This window comes from Ctenocephalides felis, unplaced genomic scaffold (assembly GCF_003426905.1).
Source record: "Ctenocephalides felis isolate EL2017-DRISC unplaced genomic scaffold, ASM342690v1 CF-g0.4_SCAFFOLD_03571, whole genome shotgun sequence".
NCBI lineage: Eukaryota > Metazoa > Arthropoda > Insecta > Siphonaptera > Pulicidae > Ctenocephalides > Ctenocephalides felis.
In genome coordinates, this window is record NW_020539725.1 from 55235663 (window position 1) to 55257655 (window position 21993).

Genomic DNA, 21993 nt, shown 5'->3' on the forward strand with positions numbered 1-21993 from the left:
GGTTTACGCACCATGCTATTTGTAAATGATTCTCTATACGCCGGTTTGAATAACATTCGGGATACAATGTTGCAAATACATATGAGAATGCAGCTGAGTGCACACTATGTGATCCGTTTAATTGATTATCCAATTATTTTTACTATGCATTTACTACTATTATACAACTATTTATACTAATTAGATCAGATGTTGATTGTGAAAGTCATTGAAATTCATTTCCTTTTCTAATCGACGGAACAACAAACTTTAGTAATTACTGTAGTTATCATAATTGAGACTAATGTGAACTGATTTGAGTATTTTGAATTGAACTTGTGGATCACGTGTTGTTTCGTGCATTTTTAGAAGACGCCGTATTGACATCCGTTTTAATTTGAAATAAAAGCCTTTCAAGCAGTACCCCAAAAAGTTAAAAATATAATTCCAAAAGAACAACAATTGAGTTGCCTTCGATTGAAAAATATATTGAATCTATAATAGATTAACCATTGGGTTGTTTCGCAATAGACTGTAGTGAAAATAATCATCCTTCAACAAATTCTTTAAATCAGGGTGACATAAGTACTTTTATATATCCATAAATTTGTGAAATTTCTTAAAGGCGCATCAAAGATAATACTGTCAAATTAGTTGTCTCTACCTCATGGGCGAGTCACACAGGGCGACACACAAATTTGGAAGCAATTTTGTGATAAATTAAAGTATTCCACAAAACTATTTGTAAATAAGTACATCTACCATAAAACGTACAGAACTAAAAGTACATCTGTTTATCTACAAATTTTCAGTGAAAAAAGAGCTCAACTTGTTTTTTCTTTCTAAGTAGATTTTAATAAACAACTTAAATTCTAGTAAAACTAAAAATGAGGTAATTTGCGTACACATAACTTCTGCATTAGTCATCATCATTAAGCAATGCATTAGTGCTTAAATATTTAAATTTTCTAGGAAACCTGATTCAAATTGGCTGATTTAAGAGTAACTGCACTTTTGTGCTATTTTATATCGGCGGCTTTAGATCAACAAACAAAATGTCATCCACATTATAGGCAAATGGCTGCGGTTTACGACAAATAGTTTTATTGTGGTTTACCAAAGCTAACTATTGTTTTAATGTGGTTTGTGTCTAGACAAAATAGACCTATTGTTACACATTAATAAAATATTTTTATAGCTACGTTCTTAAGATTATTTCCGCACTAGTGCACATAAGATAACTCCTATTCGAGATTTGCCAATCTTCCAATAACAAAAGTAAAATTAACAATAATGAACTATTTAGAACCAAAAGCTTCTAAAAAATGGTACTGAGTTGGGAGCTTCTTAATATTCGCCAGTATAAACAAGTTCCGTATAAAGCCAGTCACAAGTTGAATAGGGCTCAACCATAGGTAGAACAACTGGACTTAAACAGAGGTTCCGGATTCGATCCTCCTTATGGCAGCCTGTTGCCAAGCAGTAGTGACTATGGTTTCCACTTGGAAATGTAGATCTGGTATTGCTGTATCAATAAATATTCCCAAGCCATTTTCTTCATTCTTATTTAATCATTACTTCACTAATATTTTGTCTTCAAATGTCAACTCCAATTAGCAACAGTTTTATCCCCTTGAAGCAAATTCTTCGATGGACGCGTTGAAAGTGCACGCGTCAGAACAAAATAAGCATCGCAGACGCTTATTTTTAATTTTAATTATTCGAATATGTGCGCAGAAACGCCCAAGTGCTTAATGTATTACCGCCATGAATCAAAAGAGACATTGTCTGTTTTCTTTGACGATGAATAATCTATCTCGTTTTGACTTGTGTGCGTGTAATTAACGATTGAGCTATTAAAAATTGGCAACTGCGATTTTGCTAGACGACACTTCATGCTGTCGGAATTAGAAGTTGAGCTAAATATATAATATAAGCGCTTAAGAATGCCGAGCAAAAAAGTTGATATTATTTACGCCAAATGTAATCTCAAACACGATCGAAGAAATAGGCAATCGGGATTAAACATTATTTCAGCAAAAGAAAATGAGAGATTTTTAATTATATAGACATATTGGCACTTTACTAAGAATTCAAAAACGAATTCAATCCGGGGTAAAACTTTAAAATGGCTGTATGGTTTGGGCCAGTCTTAGTCTTGAAAAATTTGTGCTAATCAATAGGTTGTGGGAAGGGTGAGATATTATTTCAAAACCGCGTATAAACTTTACATTTTTAATTTGAAATTTTTTGTAGAAGCGTATTTTAAATGAAACAATGGACTCATACGTCAAATGTCAAATGGTTTTGCTAGATGATTTTCAATTACATTTAATAAGAGGCATAATGTAATAAAAAAAATTCATGCAATCTTCACATCACATGTAACTCTAAGGTAATCTTGGCTTCGTGTGTAGGCCTTTCATATAACAAATTTATCACATCTCGATAATTATTAAACAAGTCTACATTATATAAAAGTGTATGTTGCAACGATAGGAGAATATGTATAGAAATAAGCTCTAAATAGAATAGATTATAAACCAATTAAAATTGATCTCGTTCAGAAAATCTCATCGTTGTTTTTGAATTGAATCGATTAACGAGTTTTTGTAAAGAAAATAAAACAAGATGTGCTTATGCTTTAAGTGGCTGTTAGCAGCATGAAATTATCTATGAAAATAGTAATAGGATTAACACTTTTTTGTTATTTCCTTGGTCTTTGCAATTTAGGATTTAGCTACTCACAATACTCGTAATTTTTGTTCTTCTTAACTTTATATAAATTCCGTAATATTGTCATTTTGCTCGACCGGGATTCGATCTGAGTATCTGTAGTTAATAGAACGATATTCATAATAATATACACTGAAGTTTTAATAGTAGTCAAAAGATTACCAACCCAATGAAAACTTAATATCCATGAAAATAGTAATGGGATTACAAATACATTGCCAATTTTTTAGGTGATTCTGCTATTTGTATTCAGTACTTGATCGGGATTCGATCCGAGAACCCTTGTAGTTAGAAGCATGATATTGATAATAATATAACTGAAGTAGTTATAGTAGTTATAAGATGATCATATCATAAAACTTAATGAAAACTTAAGATCCAGAAAATAGTAATGGAATTACAACAAAAACATTTTTTTCACAGATAGTCATATTACTATCTGTATACAGTACTCGATCGGGATTCTATCCGAGAACCCTCGTAGTTCGAAGCATAATATTGATAATAATATACACTGAATTTGTTGCATAAAACTTAATGAGAATTTAATATTCATGAAAATAGTAATTGAATTGAAAACATTTTAAAAAAATCTTAGTATTAGTTCAGTCATTCAGTAGTTTTATTTTAGAAGTTTTCTGGGAGTTATGAAAATTGGTGATTTTATAGATTTTGATGTGATTTTTAAGAATTTCAACTTTGTGACCTCGAATTTTTGCCGTTGCCGCCGATATAGTGACAAAATTGCATCAAAAATAAGTTTTTTAATGATATCTCCTTTTCGACTCATGTTACAACAAAATAACTATATACTGTAACTAGACAAAATTTTCTATAATTTATTCAATAACTGTAATTTTCAATCAGAAATTTTGAATCTAACTTCTCAATCAGAATGGAAAAAATCCGCAGTTTAGCATATATAGTAGAATAGGAACAATTATACATAATTTAATTTCATTGAATATGACATATTATAAACTTTGGTTTAGAATGCAATTTTTGCATTAATTTGCAACAGTATAAAATTACAATTGAATTAAATATTGTTTAGACTTTAGAAAAGGCTAACATCTGATTCATATTTCGATATGTTTTTGAGGTGAAATTATCAACAGTAATATTTGTTATGAACATACTGATTAAAATTAAAAAAAGTATTAGGATTGGACAACCCTTAATAATTATAGATTGTATTTTGTTGAGAAAAATGTAAACTTTTTCTTCAAGCTCAAAAATCTGAACTAAAATTATGTAAAAAATATTCAATGACTGAACGTCGAATAAAAAATGATTGAGTTGCTAAAACGGTTATAAAAAAATAGGAGTTGGTGATAAAAAGTAAGAAGTTTGGGTGGTATGTATTTTATAGCACCACATTATGAAAAAATAATGAAGAAAACAAAATAAATAAACAAAATATTCCAATTTATACTAATAAAAAATAAAAAAAATGGTTCTAATGTAAATTTCTAGTAGAATAATAAAAGAGTCATAAAATCTTCAATCTTTTCCTATCGATTTTCCAAAGTTTTATATATCCTTTGCCCATTGCATAACATAGATATTGAAATAGAAAAAGTTACGACCGAAGTCGAAGTCGATGTGCCTAATCCAAGTCACATTTCAAGTATTGACTCGATGTCCGCGCTGTCCATTTGTCTTATTGTTATTTTTCACTTGATTGACACGTGACAGTGGAAAGAATTTTGTTGATAAATTTATTTTTGAAATAACTCAAAACAAAATTAGAAACATGAAACCAAAAAACAGGAAAACAGGAGCAATATCAATTTGGATAGGTAATACAGAGCATTAGGTAAAATCGATGCCTATAGGAATAGAGTTATATTTCACTGATTATTTTCTCCAGTAGACAAAACTTAATGTTTTTTTTAAGAAGAGAATTCTAATTTCCAAATTACTACTACAAGCTCTATTAATGTGACTACTAGAAATTTCAAAAATAATGACACAGAAGATAATTAATTCAACGTTATTAAATCCATAAATATTTACAATCCATACTTTATACTTAATAATAACATTGGAATTTTTTTTTTTATCAAGAATTGAGATAATCGAACGACAACGCCAGCTAGATATCACTTGTGATGAAATAGTATTTATATTTATAATATACATCAACAAGTATTTTAATTTTAGCAAATCACAACATTTCTTATTGCACCACGATACCCACTTCTGGAATGTTTTAATAAATGGCATATATGCATGGTAAAATCTGTGTGAAATTTATCACGGGAAATGAACGAGCAAAATTTCACAACATGAATATGATTTAGGATGTAAATTTAAATATAAATAGTATCATACATATGTGTACAACCAGTGACGTAGCTTTGCATTGAGGGGGCTCATAACCAACATTCCTAGTAGATTCTCATCGGATTCTTACTAGAATCAATTCCAGATTCAACTATGTGGACAAGATTTTTATAAGTTGCGTACTATATTCTCACCAGGATTTTATGGTGTTATCACCAGAATCTTCTTAATTTTCTATGAATAAACCTAAACCTTTCCTTCCTGTGCAGTAGTTACAACTGCTGAGTGATGAAGCATATTTATATTATAATTTTAATTTTGTTGATCTATTTGTTCTACACTGCACAAACAAATCAAAATAATTAGAAATAGCATGTAGAATATTAATGTTCAAGTTCAGATTTTCCAATAGTTTCCCAAAGCATAAACTTCGTAAATTGTCCTAGTTCCGTACTATTAAATTCTACTAGTTTTAGAAGTAAGTTTGAACGCTTTCCTTAATGAACGCGTTAAATGTACAATATAACTTGTAATGTATTTATTATTTAATATGTTTCATACATAATTACAACTTATAAAGCGTACATGCTAATTCAAGCTTCTGAGAATATTTTAATTAATTCCGTTAACATTTGCATTTGAATACAGACTCGAGGGAGCGATATAGTTCCATCTTGGATTCGGAACATATAGTATAAGCTTACACTATTTTCCTAAAATCTTTGATTTTCAATTATTTCTATACAGGGTGTCTCAGAACTGAATTTTTTAAGTCATTTTGCTATCTGTTTACAGTAGTCGATCGGGATTCGATCCGAGAACCCTTGTAGTTCGAAGCATGATATTGATAGTAGTTATAAAATTATCATATCATAAAACACAAAGAAAACTTAATATTTATGGAAAAAGTAATTGAATTGAAATTTAAGAAAATCGTATCTTAGTATTAGTTCAGTCATTTAGTAGTTTTACCTTAGAAGTTTTCTGGAAGTTTTGAAAGTTGGTGATTTTATAGATTTTGATGTGATCCTTACGAATTTCAACTTTGCGGCCTCAAATTTTTGCCGTTGCCGCCGCCATATTGGAAAAATTGCGTCAAATCTCAGCTTTTTACCGATAGAATATGTTAACGAAACAGAGTAGAAAAAAAAAATCTCACGTAGTTTGGAAATTGTAAGCTTTTAAATGCAACCTACAGCTCTGGGAAAAACGTGACCATTTTTTGGTTATTATTGTAAATTTTTATTAAATTTGCTCATTTAAACTTTGGATTTATAATCGTAAATAAAATTTTTAGGACCACAGTCGAATTTACTCAAGGTTTTCAAGAATAAGAAACTATAAATTTGAAATTTTCAAAACTTAAGTTAAGTTAAGACAATTGTCTTTGAGAAATCCTCTTTTAAAAAAATGTACTACGATTTGTTGGCAAGTTTCATCAAAAGTTGCCGTATTTCATCAGGAATGTAAAATGGAAAAATACTTATGGTTTTTATAAGTTTGAAAGGTATGAGCTTTTAAGTGCAACGTAGAGCTTTGGTAAAAATGTGAACATTTTTCGATTATTGTAGTAAATACTTTCATTTATTAACTTCCCGTAGGGTAAGTTATAGTAATGTACCAAAAATCGAAAATGAAAATTTTTGCATATCTCACGTTTCAGAGATTTCTGAATATTTTGGCATACCTCGAAAATAATTCACATTTTAATTTGAATTCTGGCTAAAGTTGTAAAACTTCCTTATATACTTTAAATAAATGATTTTAACTTTGTTATTAAGTTTACATAATTATTATAAATATTAGTAAATGTTACAGTATTTATAACAATCTATTTGAAAACATTTAATATTCCTCGAACATTTCGTTACGGTACGGGAAGTTCCAGAAACTTGCCTTAAGGCACGATGCCATACACCATTACTTTAAGCTCTGGTTTCGTAATCGTAAATAACATTTGCCTAAAGTTATGAATTGCCAATTTTCAAAATTGGTCAACTTTGAGAGAGCTTTCTCTAAAACAAATGTACGAAAATGTATTGGCAAGTTTCATCAAAAGTTGGCACATTTAGTCAGGATTGTAAAATGGTAAAATGGTAAAAATAACATGATAATGGCTAACGTGTTTCCTTCACATTAATAAATCAATTAATTTATGTTTTACCCATTTAAAGCAACAAGTTGAAAAGCATTTTCCCAGCCACTTTAAGTTCAAATTTCCAATTCATCACAAATTCATCGCGAAATGAATTTAAATCCAATTACAAAATGCAGAGATCGCCCCTGAGAACATTTCAATTAAATTTATTTAATTACATAACTTTTTGTACAGATGTACGTATTGCTAGCGCTGATTGCGGTTCGGATAGTAATTCCAGCCAGAGTTTGAGAGCAGAATGAAAATTGAAAATTACTAGCAGAATACAACGGACGTGGAACCAATATCCGGTCATCTGATGTTATCTGGCATCAAGTCGGAAAAGGTTTTCAGTAAACAATTTCAGCCTGGAATCAATTAGAGATGCATCAGTTGGAGGAAAGAACTGCTAAACCCACGCTCCAAATTGAAATGGAAAATTGCTAGATGTGGAAAAAACATCGCTAAAACATTTTGGGATGAAAGTCAATGAAGACAGTGGGGTATGATAAAGAGCCTAAATGAAAAAAATATGAAACTAGTGGTGCATGACATCGTTCCTTAAGGAAAATTGCTGGAACTTCCTGTATGATAATGAAATATTTGAAGCATAAAATTTAGTAAAAAATTTATTTTTGAAATTTAAAAAATTGATTTTTTTGAATGAATTGAAATTTTTTTTTTCTTCAAAAGCAATCGTTTTGTCAACACGAACAGAAAGATTTTGAATCATTCAAATCGGATGCTTAGTTCTCTCAAAAACTGCCATTTTTTGCACATTTGTATCTCCGAAACAGCTACACCTGCCATTGCGAAAATCTAATCACCACTTCTATCCATCAATATGAACTGAATGTTGTTTGGATCATTCAAATCGAATGAAACAGCACACTTTGTTCCGTATCTCCGAAACAGATGGACCTGCCTTCGCCAAAAATTAATCAGTACCTCTCCTTATCAATAGAAATCGAATATTTTTTGAACCATTCAAATCGGTTGACCCGAGCGCCCGAAAACGTGGACAAAAAATTGTATCCATACATACACACACATCCATTTTTTTTAAGGTATGCCAAAACGTTCAGAAACCTTCAAAACGTGAATGCAAAAATTTTGCATTTCGATTTTTGGACATTTACAATAACGATTAAAAATGACTATTTTTTTAAATTTTTCTCAACAAGTTTTTTATTGACGTAATACCTCCATAGAAATACAATATCGAAATTTGGAGATGCACCTACAAATGAAATATTAATATCAATAGACGTCCATCCTAACGATTTAGCAAACAAGTGTACCCAAAAACTCAGCCCACTAACGATTGAAGCAAAAATTAAACAATGATCTCATTTAGTATTAAAGAAATTAAATGCTCAATTCGCGGACGTGAATGCTATAGCATTCATTTTTATTGTGATGCAGAATGACATGAATGCTATAGCATTCAAATTTTAAAGTCAATTAGTATTTGCATTTAATTATATATAAACTCAAGTATTTGTAATTATTATATTTTTCGTTTGTTAGTGATGACTAACTGATTCTTTAGGTATTCTCAAATTATCTTAGCTTTTTCCGTAGTCATGAATTAGTTTGGACAAGCACATAGCGTAAAATTGAAGCGTGATACTTGACGTGGATGCCATAGCATTCATCGTATATAACGATTAAAATATGATAATTTGACCCTAATAAACGATGTTCAAGCAAATTTCAGATATCACGATCAATTTAAAAACAAAATGACTGCTCTTGCTGAAACTGTTACTGTTCCCGAACGTGTTAATATTAACACCTTAAAGTGATTATGATATTTATATTAATGGCATGATGATCTGATAGAAGTCATGCTTATAATAATTAATTGTATTTATGATGAATTTAACTTCGAAATACAGTGGTACCCTGTCTTACAAGCGATAGGTTTTCGCAATACTATAATGAGTTGAAGAAAAAAATAATGCTCAATGGATATAGTTTTTTTAAACTCAAACACTAGTATAATGATAATATAGTCATTTTTCATTTATAAATTTGCTATGTTTTTGCAGAATATGTATTTGGTCTTGGAAATACAAGTTTCTCTTATTTTTATTAAGCTCGTAAGGAGGGGTACAACTATATATACTTTCGATGTCAATCTACCTTATGAAACGACAATATAAACTCAACATTGAATGAAATATTTATTATTTATAACAACACGGTTATTATAATTGCATTATTTCCGTTGCCCACTTATTAAGGCTTCAGAATCACAAATGCAAACCCACTTTTGTTCGTTAATGGCTTCGACCCTTTTCATTTCAAAGGCATTGTGTTTGCTTTTTGAGTTTGGCGGCTTGGGCTTCACTATATAATTAATAAACAAATGGAAATAAATTGCCTTATGAGATCATTTAATTAAAATTAATTAACATGTTTTGAATAATAGAAAAATAATAAAAGAAACAAACTATGATAAACAATAATTTCAATATGTAAAAGAATATAATTACATTTATATATTAAATATTCTTCGTCTAAAGTCTAAAAATTGAGTTTCACAAGTTCCTGAAAGAGAAGTAAGTTTATCGGGTCAATTGTCGGATAAAATAAAAATATTTTGGTAATGTTATGTTACGGGATTCCGCCTATGAGGTAAAAAGGACCAGTTAAATTTTTGAAAAACAGCGAAAAAGCAGATTTCAACAATGTTGAATTAGCTGAGAGTTTCACTGAACACAGTCACATAACTGCCTGTTTGATATATGTGTTATTTGTTTTGATAAATTGGTTTGGTTTTCACAATATAATAGCTCAAAGTCAAATTGGATCTTTGTGCCCCCTCCTACCCTAGGTTACTCTATAAATTTTACGACCTTAAACATTTAAAACTTAAAGACCATGATTCACATGAAACATTTAATAAAATTTATAATCCAAGAAGGCGTTAATTCTATTAAAAAGTAGAAGGAATGACGACGCGAGCATGAAACATCCAAGAGATAAAAATACTCCGGAGAATGAGAACGTCGGCATTTTGCGACGATCATCATTTGCATAATTAGATTTAAATTATTTTATATGCGCGCGAGTTCATGGAGATGTGCGTGTACGAAGGAAGCTTTCGTAAACGATATTAGAGAAATTATTTCGAATTGTTTCAAAATTCAATTTTAACGTCGACACCAAATTATACATTGATGCAATATAAATAGAGCCGGAGCATGAATTATAAAATTAGAACTCTATACGTAATTTGTTACATATACTATATATGGTGTCCCAGAACTCAACGCCAAGACAAAATGGGGTGAAGTACTCTATTGATCGCAACTATCATGAAAAAAATTAGAAAACTCTTATCTTACGTTATTTGAAAATTATGAGCTTTTAAGTGTAATTAAAGCTTTGGTGCAAATGTGACCATTTTTTCATTAGTGTGATTAATTTTTATTATTATTCATATCAATTATATAATATTTCTAGTCAAGAATAATGACACAACTGCCCCAAGTTTTCAAGAATTAAGTTGAACTAAAATTCAATTTTAAAGTCAACATCAAATTATACTTTGATGCAATATAAATAAAGTCGGAGCATGAATTATGAAATTAGAACTCTATACGTAATTTGTTACATCTACTATACAGGGTGTCCTAGAATTCAACGTCAAGCCGAAACGGGATAAAGTACCTATTGATCGTAACTACCATGAAAACAATTAGAAAATTCTTTTATCTTATGTAGTTTAAAAATTATGAGCTTTTACGTGAAACCTAGAGCTTTGGTGAAAATGTGACCATTTTTTGATTAGTGTGGATTAATTTTTATTATTATTAATATCAATTATACAACATTTCCAGGACTAGTCAAAAATAATGACAACTGCCCCAAGTTTTCAAGAATTAAGTTGAACTAAAAATCAATTTAAAGTCAACACCAAATTACACGTTGATGCAATATAAATAAAGTCGGAGCATGAATTATAGAATTAGAACTCTATACGTATAATTTGATCTACTATACGGGGTGTCACAGAATTCAACGTCAAGCCAAAACTTGGTGATAGTAGTGGTCGTAATAATCATGAAAAAAAAAATTAGAAAAAAAAGTCTTAAGTAGTTTAAAAATTATGAGCTTTTAAGGGAAACCTAGTGCTTTGGTGGAACTGTGAGCATTTTTTGATTAATTTTTATTATTATTTATATCAATTATATAACATTTCAAGGACTAGCCAAAAATAATGACATAACTGCCCCAAGTTTTCAAGAATTAAGTTGAACTAAAAATTTAATTTTTTTAAAATTGATCAACTTTGATAGGCTTTTTTAATTTAGAAAAAAATGACTATGTTGGCAAGTTTCATTAAAGTTGGCACATTAATCAGAAACGTAAAATGATAAAATACCTGATAGTTTCATAATGAAAAAATCCAGTAAAAACATAAAATACTAAAAATAACATACATTTTCTACAGCATTTTTTACTCACTTTCAATTCTCAAATAACTCACATTTTTTTAAACTATGTGAGATAATTTATTTTTCTAATATTTTTTTTAATAATTAATTAATTAGTTATTTTTTTATTTTTCCATGGTAGTTACGATCGATATTATCATCCCCTTCGTTTGGACTTGACGTTGAATTCTGGGCCACCCTGTATATAAAAGAAATAGTAATGAAGAATAAGAACAAATGTACTATTGGAACTATTTCCAATTTATCAAAAAATATTTCATCAATATCGAAAGTTTCTGATTCAAGAAGATTTGGCATAAAACATGTCAATAATTGGATATCTTCAGTTTTGCATAATATTATAACAATAAATTTTGACATTATCGATATGTATACATTTTTGATTCGAGTAAATTAACAGAATTTTGCACTACTGATTTTTAAATTCTATCCAGTGCTATAATTTAATTTGTAAAAGCCCCCAAAACATAAATTAATAATTATAATTAAATTAAAAGTCAAAATATATATAGGACGTATAAAAATTCAACATTTAAAATGGAATATTTAAAACTCTGCTTTTAATTAATTTTCGAGTTTTATTGATGCTAATTTCGATTGACATTTTTACAAAACATGAAAAACAATTATTGAAACGTTTTAATTTGTATTTATATTCATATTCAATTTATTTTCCATTTGAAGTATAAATACGCATTAGTTATTAATTAAAATATTAATCGATTATAATACTAATGTGCATTCATAATAAAATAGTGCACCAAATTACGTATATGAGAAGTTCTAATTAAAATTTGATTAAAAACACAACATTCGGGAATATAATTTAATTATATAGTGCACTTGAAACTCAACACGAATTGAAGTGCTGGGAAAGCAATTGCTGGGTTTTCTGCGGAAAACTTGAACTCATCTCGAGACATCCAAACTACATTGAGATATTAGACATGCTTCGTTCAATTATTATTTTAACAAGATTAATAGAATTTAATTAATTTACTGATTGAGTAATTATAGTGCTTTTTTTATAACCTCCCCATGATGATTTTAATTGAATTTTCATATTTGCTGATGTTAGTCCAAACGGAAAATGCATTTTAGTAATGGATAGTAGGCAATTTAGATGTACATCAGCAATGAAGAGTTTATTGGTCAATTGCTTTTTTTTCAGTTTGACGTTGGTTGAAAGATGGAAAATCAAATAAAAAATTTGTCATATTTTGCTTCTTATAATTCTTTCATTTGCTAGTTATGTTTAAGGTGAAGAAGCCTTAAAATGACACTGTCCAAATTAGTTTGCCAAGTTTCGTTGTTGATTTTTCACTCAAAGATGAAAATCTCTCTAGTCTTCCAGTGGAAGTTGATTACAAAGGAATTGCTTACTTTTACTCTTACCATTGAACCGAACGAAAAGAAGAAAAGTAACTTGAATAGGTAAATCGAAATGGTAATTTACTTCATTATTTGGATTACACCTTTTGATTACTTTTTGGTTCGATTTTTACAAATCTCCTTGAATGGTAAACAATAGAATGATTATGATGGTGCCAAATTAAACCTAATTTAGTTTTTTGCTAATAAAAACCAAAAGTTTTACGAAAGTCATGGATCAAATTTTCACTTTGTATTTTACTTTACAATTACTCTAATTATGAAAAAATAATAATAATTGTGCTTCAACACCAGTCATATATAATTTGTATCGACATAGAAACTTTCATCTGACAAGTAAATAAAATAATCGTTCAACGTAAACTGTGACATTGTAAGATTAAAATTATGAACAATGAATTTACTACAAAAGATCAAATAAGAATATAAGAGGCTATTTGCTCTAGGTCAGTTCGCATTAATTCAAGGATGGGTGCCAAAACAATTTATACAAGAAAAATAATCAAACTGGATTCGTCGAATAATAATAATAAAATTCGCACGTGAAAATAAATACAAGAAGTACAAAAAATAAATATTAGCTAAGAGTTATGTATTTTGTAAAAGAAAAGTTGTACTACTATAAATAAACCAAGACAATCGAAAATTGCATTTAACATAAAATAAAAAAGGTTCTCGAGATCATTACCTTGTACCTCCATAAATTTCCATTTTCCAGTAGAAATTAATCCGATCGATAACAAAAGCCAAGGAAGCTTAATATACTACTGCATCATTCCAATTTGCAAAGAAACCTATTATTCTTAGAACTAACAAAAGTTCTATTATTGTGCAAGAGAAATGTCTTATTTATTTACGAATAAAACGAATCGCTGCAACTGTAGTGCTTCTATGTAATACAATATAAGAAACGACATTGTTAGACGCCCCGAAACAAGCAAGAACATCTATCATAGAATTGTGTAACAATAATGATGAAGGATAAATGCTTGACTGGATTTTTCAAAAATGGATATTGAAAAATCTGTTCATTGTTATAGACTGAGTCGTACATCTCCATCATTTGCATTATGAAATATTTTATTATAAATATTATGATAATTAATATCTTATGCAATATTGACCAAAATTAATTCCTTACGTTTTTCCTAAGAGACAAGTACAAATACAATTACTACAAAATAGTATAAATTTTGGTAAAGAGATGATAAACTTATATACACTTCATAGACTTGTTGCATAGGAAGAAGGAAAGAATTGCACTATTTAGAAGTAAAGTATAATTAAGAGAGAGAATTAAAGCATTCTAGATCCTCCCCCCTTTAAGTAATGGTCGTGGGGACAAGGGTAAAGGGAAAAGCGAAGGTTTTAGTCGGTGTTATATCAAGGTGGTATTGAGCCCGACTTATCCAGACCCAACATCTAATCTTGGAATACGTAAACTTTTTTATTTAATAACATTATTGGAACCAATATAAATTTAATTTTTAAACCTTTTTTGTGTATTTCGTTTGGTTTAGATGAAATCTATTTCGCTTTCTTAAACTCTATCAGATTAAGCCCAACCTTGGTTTAGCTCCTAAAAATACTACCAGGATAATTTGATTAAAATAAATGTTAACTGCATGGCATCAGTATTTATGGAATATTTGTTTGAATGCTATGACAACCTTAATTGAAGCTGATACCTGTTTATAAATTTTAGACTATATTGGTCAAATATAAGAAATCAAATATCATTAAACACTATAATCTCCAGGATATCTTTAGACAAAATTTTATATAGGATTCTCGAGACCAAGGATCTAATAAAGAAGCAAGCCAATTTAAATATTTTACATCTGTTGGCAAAAGCGACGATACACAAATTTTGAAAACATCCAATAAATACTGTCCATCATTACTGTACAAAAATTATTAATGGAATTATAAATCAACTTTTATATAAAAATATAGTGCCAGTAAATCAAAAGCTATTTGACGTTTACACTCTGATTAATATGCATTGAATGAATTATTATGATCATAACATGTCATATAAAAAGTAATTAATATAATTATATAGCTAACACATAATTAATATCAGACTATTCAAAATGGAAGGAAATGTGTATTTATACACATTTTTATTTTTTGAGAGAATCAAAAGAGAATTATTCTATTTATGGGATAGGTTGTGAGTTCTAAAAACATTCTATCAGCAAACTGTCAAAATGTCAGGCGCCCTTCTTCGCGGGATTTAAAAAAAGTATCTAATGAGAAACATGGAATACATGATTTTATTTGATAAACTGGTTGGAAATATTAAAATAGAAATGATACAGAACATAAAGCACGCAGGAGCTATTTATATTTGAATACAATTTAGGAAAAGGAATCGGCTTAGGAATTGTGAAGAACAGGAAAAAATCCAGAAAATGTAGTAAAAAATTATATTTTATATTTAGGTTTTCTAAATTCACTAAGGATACTCGCATTGACATAAAATTTGTATTGTTAAATTTAAAAACTACAGAAATCGAATAGTTGCGTTGAATTTGGAGTAAGAAGAAAAAAGATTAGAACACGCGAAGATATAAAGAAGAATGAAGAAATAAAGGAAAATAGGAGTTGAATGGAATAAGAAGTTAGAAGATGGAAAGAAGATTAGAAGAGAGAGAAGAATGAAGAAGTTAGTCGAACAAGATAAATTATATATAGCATAGGATATCAATTATGTATTGATTAAGAGATATTGGTTTTCTCATTAAAATCATCATTAGCTAAGGTTGCCTCTACTACTTAGGTTCACAAAAATGTGAAGGTAACATTGGATTATTGTTTCGGGTTGATGGTCTTCTTTACAATTTTTTCGATCGACTAAAAATTTTACCTAACATATATCTCAAAATTTACATCTATAGTTAATTTTCCCACCGCCCTGAGGGTGTAATCAGTATCCCCAGGCTGGTGTGATTACCGAAGGTAATAATTCTCTGCAACGATCGATCGATTTTAAATCGCGGAAGTCTAGTGGCACATAGACAAGTTTAATCAAGATAATATACAGAGACTTCAGTAATTAAGACAAGCCTTCCTGTTTTCGATTAGTGCGGCAAAGCATCGATGCTTAAAAATGGGTTGCATAGTAGGAGAGCAGGTATATAGAAAGAAATTTCGATGGAAAACGATCACACAAATCATTATTGATTCATAATAAAAAAAAGAGAATTGTTGGTAGACAGGTAGACAGATGGGCAGGTAAACAAATAGAAAGAGAGAGTAGTGACAAATGAAATGATAGACAAATAGAAAGGTAGAAAGAGAGACAAATAGCCAAGTGAGCAGCATGGTATCCTCATTCATTCAGTTTCTTGGTTTGTAGATTTTTTTGGTTTGCATAGTTCTTAGTTTCTGTTCAATAAAATTTGGATGCTTAAACAAGTTTATCACATAATCATCACAGCCATTTTCAGAACTTATTGTCAGTAATTTTCACTTTTCTCGCGAAGTTCAAGGTCCAATGCCAATCGCATCCATGGTTATCTAGGAAAACCACAAATTTAGAACCAAATTCTAATTTTTAACAAAATATGTCAATTACAATTTCGACGAGATATCGGTCTAATAAATTCGCTTTGTTGCGGATCAGACGATCAGACGTAAGTAGGTGTGGTGAAACGATCCCGCGATTCGCGTTGTAAAGGCGTAATGCATCGATCAGACGGTTCCGTTTCAGTGATGCGTGTTACGCCGTCGCTCGTGATGGATGAGCCGGCAACCAGCGAGCGGCATAAACAAAATTAGAAGACGAGTTCAACTGCACGTCACTTAAACTGTAACTGTAAGTGTAAGCCACATAGCATTACTCGTGACGCAAATTATTACATTATTCAATACAAAGCCAGAAAAAGGCAACTTTAGAGAAGGAAAATTTGGAACAAAGAATATTGAGTTTGGTTTTGAATTTCTGGCTTTCCTAGTTCAGCGGGGAATCCAGGGAAGGTCATGACCCCCCTGATCTTGCCTTAAGACTTAGAACACGAATTCAGTAATAAAATTACTTCATAATGATTTTATTTATGTATTTTGTTACCAAACACATTACATAACTCCAATATATAACTCATTATAGACGAACGACGGAGCCAAAGACTCCTAAAATTTAAGGATTTTCTAATCGTATTGCGAATATATGTTCTATACATAATTTAATTGTGTGACCCCCCTGGCACCAAAGCTGGATCCGCCACTGTCCTAGTTGTCCATAGATGTTAACATTGGACATTGAACTTCATCATTTAAGAACATACAATTTTTCTATCCCAAGTTACAGAGAGCGAGAAAAGTGAAATTACCTGAGTTCTGAAATCGTTTTGATGATTATATGAAAAACTTGTGTAATCGTCCAAATTTTATTCAGCCGAAACAACAATTAAGAAAACAAGAAATTACTACAAACCAAAAAACTTACTAAGGACCGATTCTGCCACATAACAGAACAATGTTAAGGCAAGCGCATATGTTACGCTCCAACTTCCATACATTATGAATCATTCTGAATACTATCTACATGTCATGTATTTGCTGTTCATTCAGGCGTTTCACACTTAAACTGCAACGTGACACGTATGTTATGAAGCTGTATTAAAAAGACCCTGTTATCATTGACATTTGTGCGGTTTTTAGGTTAGCAAGCACATGGCTTTTGTCAATATTTTGTATGGGAAGTTCTTCATAACATAGCCTTTCCATAACATTGGTATGCTATGCGGCTGAATCGATCCTTAAATGAGGATATCGTATAACAAGATGTCCCAGTTTTTTATCCGCCAACCTGCCAATCTCTCTATCAGCTCATTTGTCTCTCCATCTTTCTATTTGTCTATCCTTTTTCCTGTCTACTTGTCTATTTTTCTATTTGTTCACCCAATTCTTTATGTATATGAATCAATAATGATTTGTTTGATCATTTTTAACCGCCAAATGCAATTTTTTTTAAAAAAAATTGCGTCTCTAAACCACTGGACCCTTCATCAGAAACTTAAAATATCAGAAAATAGTTTTTAGCGTTTATAAATATCTCAAATACCAAATGTAATTTTTTAAATTTATTTCTGCGTCTCCCAAACCGCTGGACCCATCAGAAAATTAAAATAAACAAAAATAGTTTTTAGCATTTATACCAATGTATTATACTATATTTTATAATTATTTATTTATTTAATTGTTTTCAGATATTTATATCGGTGTTATGAAAGATATTGAATTGGTTCAATATTGAAAAAAAAACAATTATAAAGTATTATTATTAAGTATATTTTCTGAAGAAAAAGTTTATATTCGTCAGAAAATATGATTTGGTAATTTTATGTTTCCTCGTCGTTTCAAGTCATTCTGGATCGTTTGACAGCAAAATTGGTAATTTGTAATGTCAATTGTGTCAATTCAAATCTTAAAACTTTACCAACTGTAGTAAAAATTTACAACAATATAGTAGTCATTATGGATTTGCGCGACGCCATTTTTACCTGGTCAATTCGAATTATGTTCATAGAGAATCTAAATAAAACAATTAATTAATACTTGTTCGCAAATAACAATTCAAAAATTGTTATGCGTAAACAAATTTTATATCGCTATCGATTATTAAAACAACGAATGTATAATATACAATAATTATTACAATATTATTTAAATCATGCAATGCGGAAATGCATTATTACGTGTGCATAGCAGCAACGGCGCAGTGCATAAATTGCGCTGGAAAAATATTATGTCTAATGTTTTTATTTATTTTTCATGTAGCATTTAATTTTAATTTTATACCGACCGCATATTGTTATTTATGATTTCAACCTTATACTGCAGCACATTGTTAGAACAACACAGAGAAAACAATATTTGTACAGTGAGTTATTTGACAAACGCTTTAGGAAAACATCACTGACAATCTTGGCACGGTCAAAGACGAAACTAAAATTCTCTATTGACACAATACCTCCCGATAATTTATTTTGAAGATCCGACTGACTTTGTGTTCTTAACGATAGAATTGAAAACATTGATTTTTTCTTGAAAATTATTAATGGCGCCAGAGCTGTCTTCGATCGCTATTTAATTCTTTGATTAATTAGACATTAAAAGAAGCTTTTCTTGGCTAGATTTTGTACATTAATCAACAACATAACAGATTCGGCTGATAATAAGTTGAATTGTTAAGAAATGCTAGTTTCTTAAACTGGTTCACTGAGATTTGCATAAATTCTATTAAATGCTGTTTTTCATAATATTAACATGTTGGACAGTTGTAAATAAAAGAGTTAATAAAAAAAAAAAACATGTTAATCACCATGTCAGTCATATGTTGACGCTGGTAGTAGGACGTTGACGTTGAAGATGGTAGTAGGAGAAAAAAAGTTGTGCGTGACATAAAAATAGTGTTTTTCCAGGATTTTTTTTCTTTGCTTGATCAAGTTCTCATGATACATTTTTAACTAAATTATCTAATAAAGTTACCATGGCCCACATGAAATTTTTCTGATATTAACGTGGCGATTAACGTGTTAACACCATTTTTAAGGAAGTATAGAAAAGCGTTAACTACATCTCATGATCATATAATTGAGAATATTTCATACCATAAATAAAATTTCTATAATTAAATTGGCTAAAATATAAGAGTATAAAATATCATAATTTTATATATAAAAATGGAGCGCAAAATGTGTTGGTAAGCGCATAACTCAATAACGCCTGGACCAATTTGGCTAATTCTTTTTTTAAAATGTTTGTTAAAGTCCAAGGATGGTTCTTACGGCGAGAAAAAATCGAATAATTGCCGGGAAAACCCTAAAAACAGCCCTTATCTTTTTCTCATACAAACGTTTTTTTTATTGCTTTATAGCTTTATTGCTATTATATAAAGTTCATATTGAATTACAAGCACTCACTGCATACTCCTCCTCAGCGATTATTCGGATTTTGATAAATCTTTCTGAAGTTTGTTAAGGAAATTCTCTTGGATGTATGTGATTATAAAGTACTGGGATGTATGTGCAATATTGTAGAAATAAATGGAAAAAACTATCATCTGCCAAAAATTTCAATTCACTCATGAACCTAGACAATATTAGAATATGTATAATAAGTTTATGATTATGATTAAGAAAAATGAAATGTCTACATTATTATTGCCGAGAAACAGCTGAGATGTGCCATAAATTAAAATAATATAAAATACAGTATATGTATGGCAGATCAAATTATACACATATGGACAAATATGACAAATTAATTTACATAAATATTATTCAGGGCCGGTTCTACCTTTAAAGCGATGCATGCGAAAAATGCGAGCGCACGCCTTAGGAGGCGCCTACATAAGATTCGGATATTAAATTTTCAATATATATAGTTTTATTTTTCAATATATAATTTCTTTGCATCTTTTACTAATCTTTCCACAATATTTTTAAAATTCGTAAAAATTTCACTTTATAACAACAAATGGAAAGTAAAGATGAATACATACAATTCGGCTTTCACGTTGTCGATTAGGAAAAGTTAAAGATGCAATTTTGGATATCTTACATAATAAAAAATTCAATAAATTTAATCCAACATGATGTACAAGTGTTATGTTATAGTTATGGTTATGTTATACCGTTTATAATACTTCATTTTCGAATATAGTGTTCTACATTTTACATCAATCTTATTATAAATGTATATGAATTTTGGCGTAAAGAGTAATTTAGGAAAACAATAATTATTAATTTAAAGTAAACTGTAAATATTAGTATATTATATTAAAAAAATGTAGACATGGGTACAGAACAACGTCTGTCGGGTCATCTAGTTACACATAAATATCAGAGTGCTGTTTTCGTCCGAAACCATAAACAAAATTATACCATTTTTTTCAAATTAAAGTTCTTTTAAATTAGAGTTTGCACAGCAGAGAAAAAGTTGAAATAAGTAGATGTGTAAAATAAATAATAATACTCTGAACACGGTAAGCAAACAGTTCAAAATATTGTTTATTATTAGAAATAGCTCATTTTAGATAAATAATTATTAATGAATATTAAATTAACATGTTTAGAGCCATGTCAGTCACATGTGTCTGACGATAATGAAGAAAATGTAAATAAATTGGCCTAAAAATTTCTTGGCTTGTCGAGAAAAATAATTCAATAAAGGGCCATATCGGTCATATATGTGTGACATGAAAATTGTATTTTTCAGAAATTTTGGCCAAAACAATTTTTGTTCTCACAATTGATGGCAATAGATGGAAAAACAAATATTTTTCTCGTAAGCACGATAAGGATAGGATAGAGATATAATTTTCATACAATTGATGGTAATACCAGTTGATGTAAAAAGTGTAAAGAAAAACAAATATTTTTTTTCGTAATATGATAGAGGTTAGAACAATTAGAGGTTCTTAATTAGTTATTAGGAAAATCTATTACATCAAGAGGTATATTTATAATTCTTTATAAAGCCTCAATACCGAATAGTGTATAATTTTCTTAAACACTTAAAATCAATTATTTATTAATAAATTCAATGTGATTAAATTCATAGCATGATAGATAGTATATCTATAGTTCTATACCATATAGTGCGTAGGCGTAAATCAGATCAAAACCAACCGACAACCTACAAGTTTATATATTTTTAGCCTCGAAATCAATAAATCATTCAAAATAAACGCAATTACATTAAGATTATCAAATAATTTAAATTGGTCTAATGCATCCGTCTGACACTGTACAGAACACGCGAGCAAGATTGTATAATATGCAAGTTCTCTATTTTAAAACAAGCCATCTGTATGATTTGAAAACATCGGATGCAATACGGTGGTGACGTTGAACAAACATTGGTATACCGATACTAAAAGAAAACTATAAAAGGTCGTGGAAAAGTTTGATGAAAAACTGAGAAAACAATTTCTCTTTGCTTACCAAACATGCCGAGCGAAAACTGACTAAGCAGACA

At 29.7% G+C, this 21993-nt stretch overlaps 1 pseudogene; it reads right to left on the bottom strand.

Annotated features, from left to right (window-relative positions):
* Positions 1-21993, bottom strand: part of LOC113386809 — a 128481-nt pseudogene that overhangs the window by 5211 nt on the left and 101277 nt on the right.